The sequence below is a fragment of the Antennarius striatus genome, chromosome 6 (genome assembly GCF_040054535.1).
Source record: "Antennarius striatus isolate MH-2024 chromosome 6, ASM4005453v1, whole genome shotgun sequence".
NCBI classification, from domain to species: Eukaryota; Metazoa; Chordata; class Actinopteri; order Lophiiformes; family Antennariidae; genus Antennarius; species Antennarius striatus.
In genome coordinates, this window is record NC_090781.1 from 12,922,795 (window position 1) to 12,937,963 (window position 15,169).

The following is a 15,169-nucleotide window of genomic DNA, read 5'->3' on the forward strand; positions in this document are numbered from 1 at the left end:
TTGTTATAAAAACAATAAATGTGATTTTACCACAATAAACCAACACTTGGCAGAATAAGAGGAGTTAAAAAAAAAAGATACCATCACTTCCCTTTTCAGTAAAAAGACTGAGTAAACTATGGCATCAAAATTTCAACAATTATTTTTATCTTTAAACTCTTCAGGATTATATTATTGAAAAGTTTTGGTTTTTTTAAAAACTTTTGCATTTTCTGGCTTTCTCTGAGGATTCTAATCTCTTTATATTGTTGTCTCTTGTCTTTCTCCACCCTGCAGGTCATCAGTAGCACAAGAAGCCTCGCTAGTATGGATTCTCTCGTTAATGGTGCTAATAAACAGTTAATATCATTTTATTGTTTTATTCTCACTTCACAGCTCTTTTCTCTCTAGATCCAAACTCCTTGAGTCAGGATCTGCTCTCAAAGGTCTTTCAGACAAATACCTCGGTGTGTTCCCCATCTCTCTCTCTCTCTCTCTCTCTCTCTCTCTCTCTCTCTCTCTCTCTGGCCTCTAGCTAAGCTAACACTGGTACCTTTGTAAACCTAACATGCCAGATGAGACTAAAATTAAATGTGCTTTAATTGCTTGTGCCCTGGTATGTGTGAGAGGTGAGGAGGATTTACCAAGAGGAAATGATATTTTTAGGCCACAATTTAGTGACGACAACTTGTTACTGTTTATTGGAAGAGAGAAACAATAGAGGCAATCAAAACTCAGATCAGGAAGGAGCACAGTCAGCCTGTGTAGGAATAGTTACTGGCTTTGTGAAAATATTCTGGAAATGTATTCATTTTTGTCTTTCCAAAACTCTCCTTCTCAAACGCAAAATACTGCATTAGTAGTTACAGATAATAGATTCTGTAAAATTCCATATGCATATACCCGGAGGTGAACGAGGTGTTACGCTCATCAGTGATCCTTTCAACCTTCCTTCATGGTTTATGTATGAACTGAAGGCCTCGGGTCTGTTTGCCTTCAACGAAACGTCAAGAGTCATGGATCCGGTTTTTTTGTGTCTAGAAAGATTCATAATGAATCTGCACATTTAGAAACACATTAAAGCATGGTGGAATATGACCGTCCATCCATCCATCCATCCATCCATCCATCCATCCATCCATAATAATCGCAGGATGTGAGGAGTCGGTCATTACGCTGCACTCAAACCCACAGCTGGATTTAGCAACTAGGACTTATTTAGGATTGTGCCCGCAATCGCCTCATTACTATAAACATCTGTACTCTGAAAGAGTGATTGCAATGAACTGGGTCTATTCTGAAGACAACAATACATTTTATATTTGTAAATGTTTTACTTTAGGGTAGAATATTTTTGTATTTGTGTGTACAATGAAACCTTTCCCCCTTCTTACTTACAGTGGCCCTAAAACGCTTTGGTAGTAAAATACAAACATTTAATGTAGTTATAATGAAAAAAACCCCAAAAAACCAAAACAAAACAGAAGAGCAGAATTCACAGCTAGAAATTATTCACATTTCACAAAGACGACAGGAAGTGACACGTCAAGTCAATTTTTATACAGTCTTGTTTAAGCTCAGTGTTACTCGTCAAGCTTGTTGCTTGTATTCTTTTGGTCTGGAAAATATGTTAAATGCATTTTTCTTGCTCTGTTATTTAATATATGATGATATTGAAAGCAGTTTTTGTCCACAGCAAATATCATTATAATAAATGTTAATGTTTGACCACAAATCTTTTCATTGCATATAAGAAAAACATGTAACTCTTTAAGATGACATAAAATGGACTGCCTAGTCGGCTAAAAATAACCTGAAGAACCACAGTTGCTTATTTATCCTGTTCTGTTTTTTTTCCTATTAAGAAGTCAGAGGGCTCTTTGAGTCACGGTGGTTTTATAGAGAACCACCATGGTAACCAAAGCCTTTAAAGAACCTTCCTCTCTCTGGCAGGAGGACAGGAGACAGGGGAGGAGCCGTGCAGGAGAGGGGTGAGACGGGTGGGGTGATGATGTTCATCCACAGGAGGAGGGGAGAAGTAATGGGAATGGGATGGAGGTGCAGGCGGAGGAGGGGGCCGCTCGGTAAATAAGATGTTTGATTCATGGAGCGGATGTTTTTAAGGAAACAGACTGAGGATGTAGCTGCACTGACTGTACCCGCTGGGTCTCTCTTGAACTGAACTGGACCTGTTCTGTTCGGCTCCGACTGGAACCTCACCTGGACCTGCAACAGGACACATTCTCCATTGATACACTTCATTTACTTCTTTCCCATACAAACCTCACTGGCAGAGTAACAGCCAGTTGACTTCCAAAATGTCCCACTCATTACTGTTGCTTCACTGCCTCCAGACTGCAGTCAGTCTCCTTAAAACAGAAATGTCATTAAAACATAAGAAATGAGGATTGGATTTCCAAGTCACGTACCACCTTTGGTCTGTTTGCATGTCAAAAGTTTAGTAAATGTGGTGGAGGGTCAGAAAAAGCTGTGAGCTCATTTCATCTTAATGAGGATCCAAAAAAGTGAATGAATCAGGCCAATCTGTGACTTCAGCTAAAAGGAAACAGTCTAGAAGAAGAAGAAAAAGAGGAAGAATAATAACTTTTTTTTTGTTGCAAAAACGCTTTAATCGCACTCAAACATTTTACAATTTTACATTAGATGAAAGTGCTAAAGTGCTTCAAAAATACTAAAAACCAATAAAAATAAATACAATTTAAAAATCAGTGCATTATATCAGGAAATTTGCAAGAGTGAGTTGATCATCAAGAAGATGATAAATAGGAAATACTTTATTTTTCTATCAAACAGCACGACGCGAGAGACAGATTTAATCCACAGTACCAAGAATATGGAAGATGAAAGGAAATCAATGATCATTTCATTATATTCCGTCCGTTCATGTTTTCACTGCTTGAAGAAAGTTGAAATGTCAAACTCCAGCGCATCTCCAAGTGCCTGGGATGGAACTAGACCACAGTGCTTTGTGCCACCTGCAACAATCTGTGTCGTTGTTGACGTCTTTGTAGGGGAAAAAAAATCAAAAATCTGTGTGCCTCTTCTAGTCTTCCTTCTTCAATTTGCCATTTATGTAGGGAGCATAATCTAAGATCACCGTGCCAGTCTGTGAAGTGGACCAGAGCTACGCCTCTAACAGCGCCCCATATGGTCATAGTTGGGACCCAGGATTTGGCAATTGCCATGTATTTCTAACCGATAAGTTTGCTGATCATTTTAGCTGATATAGCCTGATACTCAGGACGTTCCCCATAAAACTGTGGAACCACTTAACAAGGAGAAGAAGAAAAAATGTACTTTAATATAAATAAATAATAATAAAAATAAAAACAATAAAATATCTATAATTAAATTTCCTTTGGGGAAATTAGTTTTTCTATACTCAGTCTATATATGCAGTATATTTCACACATGTATACATAGATGTACAGGCCCTGACACACACACACACACACACACACACACACACACACACACACACACACACACACACACACACACACACACACACACACACACACACACACACACACACACACACACACACACACAAGGGGCCAGTAGGCATGCAAATAATGGTGAGAGGTAGAGTGGTTGGCAGCTCTTTTGTGATGTGCCCCAATAAGCAACTTGTAGGGGGGGGGGGGGTCTTGCACCTTGGCAGTGCTCAGGAGGTGAACTGGCACCTCTCCACTGCCAGCTCACACTGCAAACATTCTGATTCACATGGGCCTTGAACCGGCCACCCTCCGGAACTCAGCCCAAGACCCAGTGCACTGAGCTACCGCCGCCTCTAAACTCAAAAACTGCAGTAAAGATGACGTCACAAGTTATAAGGATAGGGAAAAAAAGGTTTTATTGGCTTTTTAATGTCTATGAATACCAATTATTAACATTCATTGAGAGTCCAAATTGCTGTTTAAAGTTTCTTGAGCTGATCTAATCCTTCACGGCTTTGATCCCATGTTTAATTGAAATGGATTCCAATGTCACAAATCAAATGAACGTTCCAGTTTTCATTATCTGACTGGCTCCAAACTTTAACTATTTATGTGACTTGAAAATAATTGTTATTTCTAACTTACTTGCATATTAGCATTCAGTGATTTCCAGTACTACACGCTTAAACAGTAACACATTTTGTGTCCACATTACCACTAACAGGAGATCCTAAAGCAGAAGAATAAAATCACAGAAATTATAACAATCAATAGAAGAAGCTGCACTTTCACATATTTTTGCTCCATTTTCTGTTACAGAAATATTTATTTAAACTATTGGTAGAGACAACAAAGAGAAAGACTTGACTTCTCTGCCTCCCCTGTGGTGAATATTTCTTTCCACTCAGACCGGAGTCACTGCCAGTCTCTCACTGAATCACATCTATTCACAAACATCAGAGTCTCTGGTTTGGTTTTGCGCTTTTCAAAAATCTTTCAGATTTACAGGTTATTTAATGTTCTTGCAGCCACATTATGGAGGACGGGGAAATAATGATTGTTTGGTTGCAATCTGGATCCTTCATGATGAATGCCGAGAAAGTAACTTCAGAAGGGACCTTGTGTGTTTTAATGAACACAACACAGTATTCTGATAGCTGATGAGTTCAGAACAAACAAGCTAACAGAACCACATCGGGGTTTATATGGAAGAATATGGAGGATAATGATGCTTTAAGTTAAGTTAGAAAGTAAGATCACAAGATTAAAAAGGTGCAGTCAGCGCCTCCTCTCCTCTCCTCTCCTCTCCTCTCCTCTCCTCTCCTCTCCTCTCCTCTCCTCTCCTCTCCTCTCCTCTCCTCTCCTCTCCTCTCCTCTCCTCTCCTCTCCTCTCCTCTCCTCTCCTCTCCTCTCCTCTCCTCTCCTCTCCTCTCATCTGCATTGCAACTCAACAAACAAAACTGTGCTGTGACACTCAACAGTTAGAAATATGAATGTTAATTTCTGAAGTTTGGTTATGATAATAATAACTACTGTATATTTGCTGATGATTATTGTGGACACCATTTTTTGTCTACCTACTTACCTCGCCTGACGGATCGCCACCTTGTCGTGGTCGGTGGGCTTGAGTGCCTCAGAGACCCCTAGAGCTATGCTGGCGGGAGATTCGTCTCCTGGTAGGGCCACCCATGCCGGACAGGTCAAAGGGTAGAGGACTGACGAAGTGCGATCCACAGGTCCTCCAGGTTAGGGGGTTGGGCACAGGGCTAACATCTCTGTTCCGTAAAACAAGCATGTTGAGGAAACGGCAACGAATAAAATCAACACTCCTGGGTGTGACGGGCTGTCAGAGTCATCGCAAGTTACTCGTATGAATGACAGTGGTGAAAGTCGAAAGGAAGCCACTGACAGGAAGATGGAATTCATGAGCACCAAGTCCAAGACAAGAATAGGATTCTGGAACGTGCAGACCATGTACAAGACAGGAAAGCTGGCACAGGTCACAGCTGAGATGAGACGTTCCAACCTGCATTTCCTGGGAATTAGCGAGAGCAGATGGACAGGATCAGGCAGGCCCAAAACCATCACAGGAGTGACAGTACTATACTCCGGAAGAGAAGACGACCAGCACCACGATGGGATAGCATCATCCTCAGGAAAGGCCTGGAGAAGAGTCTGATCGAGTGGAAGCCAATCAACAGCAGGATGATGAGATTGAGATTGAAAGGGAGACACGTCAACACAACCATCATCCAGTGTTATGCACCAACAAATGACAGTGAAGATGCCAGCAAGGATGCCTTCTATGAGGAACTGCAGGCAGAACTGGAGAACACACCGCGTCACAAGATGAAGACCCCTCAATGCCAAGGTTGGAGAGGAAAACAAGAACTATGAGAGAGCCATGGGGAGAGAAGGATGTGGCACCATGAATGACAACGGAGAGAGGCTGCTGGACATCTGCACCACCTATGATTTTGTCATTAGAGGGACACTCTTCACACACCGAGACTTCCACAAACTGACCTGGTACTCCCCCAACGGAAGAGACAAGAGCCAGAATGACCACTTGATGATTAACGGTATGTGGAGGCGATCATTGCTAGATGTCCGAGTGAGAAGAGGACCTGACGTGGGAAGTGACCACCACCCTGTCACTGATGTTGACTCTGAGGAGGACCAGAGCCAATCCATGGGGATGACAGCAGTATGATGTGGAAAAACTGCAGGACCACAAAGTGAAGAGTGCCTTCATCTTACAGCTGAAGAACCGTTTCCAGGTGATTGCAGAAGCAGAAGACCAAACACAGCCAGACACAAGAAGCATCAATGTCAAGTGGCAGCAGTTCAAGACAGTATACCAGCAGACCTGTGAAGCCTGCCTTGGAACCAAGCAGAGGAAGAGGAAGGAGTGGATCACCGAGAATACCTGGCAAGCCATTGAAAACAGAAGAACTTCGTAGACTTTGAGAAGGCTTTCGACATTGTGCACCGGGAAAGTCTCTGGCGCATCCTCCAAAGCTACGGAATACCACAGCAGATAGTCGACATCATCAAAAGCTTTTACAGCAGCTTCACATGCAGAGTAGGTAACAGTGGCACTACCTTTGAAGTGAAGACCGGCGTCAGACAAGGTTGTACAATGTCAGCGCTTCTCTTCAACATGACCATCGACTGGGTGATCAGACATACAACAGAAGACAAGTCACATGGCATCAGGTGGACCCTCTTCTAGGTGCTGGAAGACCTCGACTTCGCAGATGACCTGGCCCTAGTCTCCCATACCCACACCAAGTGGGCATGAAGATCAACCAGAAGAAGACAGAAGTGATGCTGCTGAATGTTTTCAATCCAGCACCAGTTCAAGTGAACGGAGAAGACCTGCCAACAACTGAGGAGTTTACTTACCTGGGCAGCACACTTAGGCATGATGGAGGAGCGGGTAGTGACATCAGGAACCGTCTCAACAAAGCCAGAAACACCTTCCGTATGCTGAACAACGTGTGGAGGTCCTCCCAGTACAGCACCAAGACCAAGCTGAGGATTTACCAGAGCTGTGTACTGTCCACCCTACTGTACGGCTCTGAGTGTTGGAGGATGACAGAGAGCGATATCACCAAGCTGTCAGTCTTCCACACCAAGAACCTCAGGAGAATCCTGCGTATCTTCTGGCCTAACACCATCTCCAACCAACAACTACTAGCCCGCTGCAAGCAAGAGAGCATGGAGACCATCATCATGCGGAGGCGATGGAGATGGACTGGACACATCATGAGGAAAGAGCAGGACAGTATCACTCACACAGCCCGTCATTGGCCGCCAGAGGGGAAGCACAAATATCTATCTGTCTGTCTGTCTGTCTGTCTGTCTGTCTGTCTGTCTGTCTGTCTGTCTGTCTGTCTGTCTGTCTGTCTGTCTGTCTGTCTGTCTGTCTGTCTGTCTGTCTGTCTGTCTGTCTGTCTGTCTGTCTGTCTGTCTGTCTGTCTGTCTGTCTCTCTGGTTGAGAAGGGGTTCTAACCTTTTTTACTCAAACTTGCCTTTAAAACAAACTGCTGTATTTATTCTATTTGTGTGCAGCTGTGGGGAAGTCAACTGTATTTTTGTGTGTTTTGTGTGTGTTTGTGTGTTAACAAAGTCTGTGTATCTATCAATATGCATGTTCAGTCTGTGTGTGTCTTGCTGTGTAAATGATTGATCAATTCACTTGCGTATTTGTAGTGTAAACCAGAAGTGAAACATTATTTGGTTTATCAAGAGACTCGACTGACAAAAATCAAATTCATCAAAACCAGTTCTTACCTCAGTCTGTCCCAAATGTTTCACCTCATTGTCCAAACAAGTATTATTACTCTTATTGCTGTCTCTCTGTCTCTCTGTCTATCTCTGTCTCTCTCTCCCTCCCTCCCTCCCTCCCTCCCACCAGTCTAACATGTATGTGTATGCATCATAAGCTACCTGCTGCATTTAATATTTCTCCATCTCATAAGTCATGTACTTCTTTTTAATGGACAACAAGTTTTAATTAACTGTCTTGTCAAACAAACACGCCCTGAAGCATTTTATTTGGCATCTGTTAGCCTCATTCAACTTCAAACAAAGCCCAGATGGAGCAAAAGGAAGGCAGGTGCTTGTAGGTGATAAATGCTTCATTACAAAGGGTAATTCACAAACTATTCATCTTTCTCATTTTATGTAAAGGGCAAATTAAGATGATTATAAATCCACCTTGAAGTGCCTACATAACAAGTCATCAGATGTGAAATGCTAAATTTAAATGTTAAAATAATGAAATAGTCTACTTATTTTTACAATGGTCATTGTAGGACTGCTACATGCTAGAATTCCCATGACCTGTGTTCTTTCTGACCCCAACCAAAGGACACTCTAAAGACATCTGAATGTGAAGAAAACGCTATATGTAATGAACAAGGTCAAAGGCTAATGTTGAATAACCCCCACACCCAACTCTATCACTGATATCACTGCATGGGCTCACAAACACCTCCAAAAGTCGTTACGGAAGGTGAAACTCCATGCAAGGAGGAAACTATGCTACAGCAGATCCAGAAACACCACCTCCTTCGCTGAGCTCTTTCAAGATGGACAGATGCTCAGTGGAAAACTGTCCTGCGCTTTGACAATTTAACATTAATTTCTTTTTTGGAAATCATAGACCTCGTTCTCTGGCTGGTTATCAAGGTACAACTTAAAAGCCAGTGTCTGGGGTGAGTTAGAGCACATGGCATGAGACACCTGCTCATCCACGGGGGGACCACTAATGTTGCTGCCTGCAGTCCAGACTGGTGAACCACTAAAAATGGTAACCCTAACCCCAACACACATTGTGACACAAAATATGACAAAGGAGACCCCCAAAATTTAACCATCTAAAGTCTTACATTGGGATTGTTCTCCTTCAACATTTCACATTTGGCTTTGTGTTATTTTAAAATACTTATAGGGTTTCAATTATGATTATTGGTTTTATTCATGTTCTTTGGTGTCCCTATGTGTCTGTAAACAAGTTTGTACTATGCACTGCAACTATGGCCACCTTTGGTGGCAATACAGTATTGTGATGACTCTCCTATTTTTATACAGTTAGTTAAATTCTTTTATTTCTCTCATTTTCCTTTTAAGTTTTGTACACATGAAAATATGAAGCATCTGTTATAGAATTTTAAATTCAGTATGTTAAATAGGTCTGTTAAATATACCCAGACCTTTAAAAAGTTTCAATTCTTTTGAAGAAATGAAGTGTACCTGCCTCAACTCTCTGGATGATACTCCAGGAAAGAAATTATGGATGGAACATGTTTGATCGATGCGAAGAGCTCCAACTCATTACCATTAACTTTCCTGTCACACATAAAACCGGCCTGACCAGTTCTTCCCAGTACTGTTCTATTTGCACTGAACCAGTGGTTCTGTGCACAACTCTGTCACACAAGTTTCGTTTAACCTTTTGATCACCCACTTTCTCTCTGTTTTTTTTTTATTTTATTTGAATTTTCAAATTAAGATGTTCTGCATGAGGTGTAACCACTGTTTGATGCTTCAGGATATGAGGGTTATTCTATTTTTTGTATTTAATGGAAGTCACTTTCATAATCAAATCAAAAGAAAATTGTAGGTTTTTCCTTAGAATTACATTTATATATTTCTGCAAGATATTTTACATTTTATGTCAGCAATGAGAAAACAAATATGGTGAACAAAGTTGTAAAACGTTTGTTTGTATTTGAAGGGAACCTTAAAGTAAATGTTACAGCAGTAGATTTCAAATTTTAGCAGTCCACAAGAAATTAATTTCACAATAATTTAAAAGTAGTAAAAACTAAGCAGTTTAAGACTCCAGAGGCTGAATAATCTCTTAGATCTTCAGATTTGAAAGTTTCTTGTGACGATTGTAAGACTAGTGAATCTTCTCATTGCTTGTAGTCTGGTCTAAAGTTTTAACTGATGGCTTTTGGCTGAATATGTCAAAGGTTACCACAATGGATAATTAGCTTTCCTGTGGTTCTAGCTTTGAATTGACAATATATTGTATAAGAACTAAAAATTAAAAAGGAAGCTGCTAGTCGTGATGGAAACTGCACTTTCTTTTAGCCATGACTTAACTGATCCACTGTCACATGAGCTAACTGACCACAATGTTCCAAGTTATGTTGCTCTAATCTACTAAATTACATCCTGAGGCATTCTGATGTGCTGATAATGACACCTGTCCTATTTTCAAACCACACCAAATATAAAAAGGAGAAGAATAGGAACCTATTTGGTTGTACAGTACAACTTACAAACATTCGACATACAAATATTCGAAGATACGAACATATGCGTGCTGCCATTTCCGACTATTGTCCTGCAGTTCCCCTTTCCGCCACAACCCCCCGCTGAGCAGCACCTCTGCACTCATGCAGCTCCCCCTCTTGTTGCTGTTGTTGTTTTGTCTTTGAGCATTTCAGAGTGTCAGGCTTCTACTTTGATACATATCTGTTTATCATGGGTGATAAATCAGGCTAGTGAAGATAGTGGTAGTGGTGAACATTTCTCTGATGACAACTCTATCTCTGACCTCTTCTTCTGCTCTACAGGTAAGTCACATTCTACATGCTACAGTACCGTAAAGTGGTTTTGTCAGTATCAGCAGCTGATGCAGGATGTCTTTGGGGAATAGTACTTTTGTATTTAAGGTCGTAATTGCATTTAAATGACCTCAAATGTCAATTAGAAGTTGGAATTTAATAAATAACAACTTGAACAATTCAACTTACAAACAACTCAGAACCAATGTTGTTCGTATGTTTAGGACTAACTGTTTTTACAATATTTGAATGTTTAAATATTTTCCATTCTTGCTGAAAAACACATAAAACTGTAAAATATGAAGATATAGCATATTGTATGGAATTAGTATGCAGTCTAGTATAGCGACAGTCACTCTGGGCAAGTCTGAGAATTTTGTGCCATAATGGATAGCCATTCATGTTTTAAGTGTGGTTATAATGAATTATGAACACCCTCAGAGCCTTCATGTGTGAGTTGAGCAGAATCCCTGTAAAGCTCACATATTTTGCAGACACCTGGCTTTAGTGTGGCGACAGCGATATGCTCAGTGACTGCATGCCCTGTCCTGAATGAGCCTATAGATACAGGGGCGTCTGGCCAAACTGAGGTTGAGGAGAAATTACGATGAGGCGAAATGCAGCCTTCATGAAAGAGACATTGACTGCACTTGATTGCCTGAGATGATGGAGTTTGTACAGAGAGTAGAGTCACTATAGCTCAGTTTGAAAATGGATTTGGATGGATTACGTTACAAAACTACAGGAGGGGAAACAGAAAACCAACAGACCATGTTAACATGATATGGTTAAGATCGAGACAAGGATCCGTGCATGGACACTTGCTCGGTTATAAACACTCTCGTGACAGTACATGGCAAAACACGCAAGACACAAAGATCCACACGCACAGTTATGCATGCATGTACACAAACACACACGGTCAATTAAGACTGAATGAGAGACAGAAAGGTGGAGACAGAAAAAGGGGAACAGGGAGAAAGAGAGATGCCCTGTGAATTTGTGTGAGTCACTCATGAGTACACATTGTTAGCACGGTGAAAATCCACACAAGTTCCTGGAAGGAATTAAAAAGCTGACGTGACACCAGGATGCAAAACTGCTCTGCAGGGCTGAACACCACCCATCTGCTATTCCACGTCAGTGTCTGTGTGTGTGTGTGTGTGTGTGTGTGTCTGTGTCTGTGTGTGTGTGTGTGTGTGTGTGTGTCTGTGTGTGTTTTCATTCAGCCTGTAAAGTAAAGTCTTGATTGTTTTTGAAAGTATTTTTGAAAACCTCTTTTTATAATGTTATCATAATGAATAAACGGCATAACACAAACAAATCATGTGCAGAAACATTCTATTCTGGTGCATGTATACGGCAGGAGTCATGTGAAAAGTCTCATTATATGTTATGTTTCAAGGATGTCTCTGTGATCTAAAGAAACTTAACTAACTGCAGTTGTTGCATTCAAAATGTTTTGGGTACAGAAATCTAATTTTACTCAAATTTACTCTCATTTTTTGCAGGCTGTTGGTATTCAACTGGCACAACTTTTCTAAATGGTCACCAGTAGATCAGTTTCACTTTGCTTAGTATTTTGATTTATTATCAACATGCCTGATTCAGCTGTAGGCTTACTTTAAAAATGCTTTAATACTGATCAAATGTTAGCGTTCTGTTAAGCTAAGATGTTGAACAAAATGTAAATATTATACCAACAACACACGAGAATGTTAACACTGTATTTTTTTAATTATATATTCATAAGCAAAATTTTCAACCCGTATGTTTTGATAACGAAAAAATATTTTCCTGCATTTCTTAAACTTTCATTTAAAAATTATTTTTGTCCATCCTGATTGTGTTTTTATGATGTTTTCCATGTCCCAGGTTGCCCCCACCACTACACAGAAAGCCTTTCCCTCCCTGCAAGCTTCCTCAGTGTTGATTTGATCTTTATTTGGCCTTTTTACCACAGCTCTTTGAATAAAGCTACTCAGCGTGTTTACGGGAAGCGCACAGTGCAACATCACAACCTGCCCCCCTCCTGCATCCAAACTGGGCCATTCCAAATTGGTTTTCACAAAACCTGCCAATTTACAGTTGAGAGCACCCCCCCCCCCTCTCTGTCTCTCTTGAGGAAAATCTCCAGAAAGACTCGTCTCTGAAAAGAAGGCGATGCTAAATTTAAATCTGTAAAAAGGTAGCTTTGTAAACCCCAAGGTTGCTACAGAGGAAAGAGAAAGTGATCTGGATTGAGTAGAGGGAAGATGGAAAGCTGCAAACAGAAAGTTTGAAAATGAGTGTAAGAATTACAGAATCTTAGAGAGGGCAAAAACAACATAATTATTAAATGGTTTTACAGACCCGGTTTCATGAGAACATCTGATTAAGTAAAACCTGTTTTCTTTGTGTATCTTTACTAGATATTCATTTACATTAATCTGCATGACCTCCCCTTTTTTTTACATGCTATGACAGGGAAAATAATGATGACAATTACAGAACCAAACAGAATAGACAATATAAATACATAAAAATTTTCAATGTGAACACATTTAGATTTTTTTCATTGTGGTTGGAAGGAATCCAGATTCCATGAGTGGAATTCGTACTGCAAACATATTTATCTTAAGTCCTATTCACACTGGATTTCTAAATTATCTTAAGGAAGTCAGGTTACTTTTACACTACTTACCTTTTTTGATGAATTTGATCGACAAGGTTTTTTTAAAAAAAATTTTAAATCAGAATCCTCTTATATATTTTCTATTTTCTATAAGTCTAAATGCAAATGTAAAGACAAACCATTTCCCTTTAAACCATAAAGCACTCCCATAATGTACATATTTAGATGCTTGCTTAAACTGACAGATTTACAACATGTAGCACAGCAGGATTTATGTCTAGTATGACTTGTAACATGCAGTGACGCTGATTATGTTCTGCCAATGCCAGCAAAGTCTGCTCTATTTCCAAAATGATCCAATCGGAGCAACAACTTGTTCCGTCAGAAACTGAATGGGACAGAATCAGATCCCTTGTTCCTCCAATTGGCTGCTAACTACAGCTATAGTCACTTTCATTGGTGGGTTGTATACATCTTGATTTCAACCTTTGACACACCTGTCATATCATGTAGGTTCACCCTTTGTACACAGAAGTCATTTGTCAAATTTTATACAGATCAGAGAAGCAGAATACTCCAACAGTGACTCACAGAACAGGAAGTGTTCATGACAGTTTGTGTCTATGTTTTTGTTTACATCTATGAATAGGTATCAGACTTTGGGCTGTTGGCTATGCCATACACCACATCTGTGATTGCATGCAAGGACAGGGCTGGTAAAATAGGCAGCCTTGATAACTCCAGGTCCATTGCACTAGCCTGTGTACCGTCGAAAGTCCTGGAAAAAATTCTGCTGAGGTCGAATGAGTTTATTAACTTCCTCAGACAACCAAGTTGGCTTTAAAGCCAAACATGGCACTGATCTGTGTTTTTATGCATTAAAGGAAGTTATGAACAAATACACAGGTCAAAATTGATCTATTTTTATGAATTTTACTTTTGCCTCTAAAGCGTTTGATTGGTTTAAGCATAGAAAGTTGTTTTCACAAATGGAATGACAGAGGAGCACCGAAGCACACCGTAAGAATTCTGGTTTACTGGTGTGCTAACTAGTCCATTCAGGTAAAATGGGACAGCAGTGTCTTAGCCCAGTTTGGGGTCACAATGGTGTGAGACATGGGGGAATAAGCAAGCAAGCAAGAATATCACTGAAAAAACCCCCAGATGATGTCGTGCCAGTGAATTGATTGTGACAGCAGGTATGAATGCATTTCAATCAGTGATAAGAAATCTCATGTACAACTTTATACGACAACTTTATGTGAGATTTGTCTCACGTCAAGTATAGCACTGCATGGTAACAGTCACAGCCGTGGAGCCATTGGTATAGTGTTTTATATGTAAGCTTTTAATGGGTATGTGTATATGTGCAGATGTATTTATATGTGTTTGGAATTGATGATGCATGTGTGTATGTTTATATCTGAATATAGAAGTTCTTAACTTCTTTAATCATGAATTTTGATCGTGATTTTCTTTGTATTTTGTGTTATGTCTTGTTTTTTATATCTGTACCCTGAGTCTGTAATACAGATTTATCTAACATAACTTCACCCACAGCACGTTTGCCTCTCTATTTGTATATTCTTGATGGGTTATTTATTACTCTTTCTATTTGGTGTTGGTACTACTTTCTATGTGCTGGTGCTCTCTGTGTGCTTTTTCTGTGTTTTTGTGTACTCACTGTGCTGTGTGTAGTGCAACGGAAAAATTAATTTCCGTGAGGGAACCTCCTTAAGGGATCAGTAAAGTTATACTCTACTCTCTACTTATCCTGTGAGCAACAGCTCTATAGCATTTAACTGCACACAATCTGTGAATCATATCTGTGATTCATATAACCTTGTGTCATATATACATTTAGAACACAATATGAACACATTTTTTTACTAATGAATATTAGCCCCACAATTGAAATTGCTAATGAAATATATTTCCATATAAACATTCTGTTTCTGTCTGTTGCACTGATCAAAAGTTAGACTTAGGGCTCATTCTTTGCATGATGGCATTACTACAAACTAAAT

General features: G+C 40.0%; 1 pseudogene; it reads right to left on the bottom strand.

Annotated features, from left to right (window-relative positions):
• Positions 1-3,043: 3,043 nt before the first annotated feature.
• Positions 3,044-3,215, bottom strand: LOC137597145 (cytochrome b-c1 complex subunit 10 pseudogene; annotated as a pseudogene).
• Between the last annotated feature and the right edge of the window lie 11,954 nt (positions 3,216-15,169).